The sequence below is a fragment of the Phascolarctos cinereus genome, unplaced genomic scaffold (genome assembly GCF_003287225.1).
Source record: "Phascolarctos cinereus isolate Bilbo 61053 unplaced genomic scaffold, phaCin_HiC Scaffold_7;HRSCAF=346, whole genome shotgun sequence".
NCBI lineage: Eukaryota > Metazoa > Chordata > Mammalia > Diprotodontia > Phascolarctidae > Phascolarctos > Phascolarctos cinereus.
The window spans coordinates 45,363,088-45,365,969 of NW_027556180.1; positions in this window are offsets into that span (position 1 = coordinate 45,363,088).

Here is a 2,882-nt window from a genome sequence, read left to right on the forward strand (position 1 = left end):
AGCCATTTGTCACATCTCAGCTCTAATTCTTTCTTGGTCAAGATGTGTGCAAACATTGTGTTTGCCGAACCAGATATGCTTATCTATAAGCACGTTCTTCTCTCCACCTAGGGCTTTACCCTTTCTTAAGATAAGAACATCTGTGGAAGCAAAACAGCTTAGTTTGCAAAACTCCATCTCCTACAAAGAGGTCAGGGAATATAAATATTCTTCCCTAGGAAATCTCTTTTTTTGTGCCCTTATTCTTTGAAATTCCCTTCCTCCTGGATCACAGTCAGTCAACAAACATCTGTATGCCAGATCCTGTGCTAAATATAAGAAATGCAAAGTTAAATGAGGAAAACCTCAATCCCTGTTCTCAAGGAGCTTATAATCTAATGGGGGAAGATGACATGCAAAATAGTTATTTACAAATAAGATATATATAATATATATACATATACACACATACATATATACATATACATATATACACACATACATATGCACATATACATACATATACACACATACACACACACACACACACACATATATGCAGGGTAAACTAAGGGTAACAGAGGGAAAAAGGCAGCATTAAGGGAAGGTTGGGGGAAGTTTTTTGAAGAAAGTAGGATTTTAGCCAGCACCTGAAGGAAGCCAGGGTTTGACTCCAGGCTCTCCTACATACCTGTGTGACCTTGGATAAGTCACTTAGTTTTTCTAGGCCTCATTTTCTTCATCTGGAAGATGAAAGGGATTGGATTGGATACTGTCCAATGTCCTTTCTACCTCCCAAATGCTATAGCCCAACTTATTCACTTTCTGAAGTGTACAATCAAGTGCCAGCCAGTAAGTGACTTGATTCAAATTACAGCCTCCTCCTCCTCCCTGGTCTCCTTTCTCTTCTACAATGGTCATCTGTATTTATCACTTAATAACCGCTTCTCAGGTGTTGTCTTGAAGCTGTCCCAAACCCTTCAACTGAGTTTTGTTTTGTTTTGTGTTTTTGTGAGGTAATTGGGATCAAGTATCTCGCCCAGAGTCACACAGCTAGTAAGTGTTGTGTTTGAGGCCAGATTTGAACTCAGGTCTTCCTGAGTCCAGGGCCGGTGTTCTATCCACTGCACAACCTAGCTGCCCCAAGATTCTTTTAAAACAAAGAAATATTCCTTGCTTCTTGGTAGCCAAGAGGTTGGGCAAGAATGAGTAGAATAACCCAGAGTCTTAGAAACCTGGGTTTTCTCTTCCATCTAGGAAGACAAGGAGAGCCGTCGGCTCCATATACATGAATCCTTATAGGAAGCTCCAAATGTGAAGGGGGACAATCATAAGCTCACATTAGTCTTGAGCTGGAAAGGGGCCTTCATGGCCATCTAGACCAATGCTTCAACTTTTTCCACTCATGACCCCTTCTTGCCTGAGAAATTTTTGTATGACCCAGTGCATATAGGTATACAAATCAAACATTTAAAGAAATTTATTTTAAAGCAATTCTTTGGTATACATATAATTTTACAATTTATTAAAGACAATAGTCTTGAATCTGAGCTGAGTTGTTTCTGGCAGAGTTTGTTGGCGTTGAGTGGTGTGACAGCATGTGCAGTGCAAAGATCACATGTTGTGTGTTCAGAACCAAGGCTGCAGTGAAGTCCCAGGCTGCCACAAACTCCTCAGATTCATTCTGTGTTTGATTTTGAATTTATTTTTGGTTGTTGCCCGTTCAGAAACCTTTTTATTGTTGCCAAGTTTTTCACGAACCCCACATTAAGTTTTGTGACCTCATAGGGGGTTGAGACCCACAGTTTAAGAAGTACTGATCCAGACCAAGTGTTCTCACTTTACAGAGGAGGACCTGAGACCCAGACAGGTGAAGAGATTTGCCCAGGGACATACAGGAAATAGATAACAGTGCCTGGATATGAAGAAGTCCTCTCATATCCATTTTCCAGGGTTCTTTCCAGGATGCCATGCAGTTAACATGAAATAGTCTTGCCTAGGACAAGCATAAAAGGTGTGAACTTGGGATTTGGGAGGAGAATAGGAGAGTCAAGTTAAACATAAGCCTGTTTTTCTTGAAGATATTGTTTTATCCAAACCTCAAGCATTTAGGATGATAGAGGTAGTGCTAGAATGGACCTGGAAAGGTCATCTAGACTACTCAGGTCAAACTCAACTACAAACAGGGCCGTTAAATACACAGAATTTACATTTTAATCTGGTTCAGGCAACACTCAGAAGTGTTGGGAACATGTGACCATATCTGATCTAGAACAACCCCCTCATTTTACAGACAAGGAGATTTGGTCCAGAAGAGGACTGACTGCCTAGAATATAAATGTCAGAACCCAGATTTGAAGCCAGATTTATATGGGACTTCAGGCTTTGTGAAGTACTTTACGCTTCATTTGAGCTATACAACAGCCCTGAAAAGTATTATCTCCATGGTACATGAGGAAATGGAGGCACAGAGTGGGCAAGTGACTTGTCCATGGTCACACAGCTAACAACCAGAGGTGGAGCTGAAACTCCGAGGCCAACGCTTATATTTTTTGACTGCATGTTAATAACTGGGTATGCCTTGCTCCTCCAGAGTAGACATGGTATCTTTCTTTTTAATCTGTATATCCACCATCTAACACTGAATAGGTCCTTAATAAATATGTGTTGATTTATTAAATATATTGGCTTTGTACCAGTGACCTCGCTGCTAGAGATTGTATTGTTGGAAGCTGACCTCAGAATCGGGTTGACCTGGCTTCCTCTCCAACCTGAGATCCATACTGACTTGGGTAATGCTGACCAAGTCCCCTCCTGACTTTCGGCTAGTGCACTGGGCAGCTCCCTAAGACTCTAAATTGAGATGTCAGGAGGGGTGCTAATTGGCATTGGTAGAGGGAGCT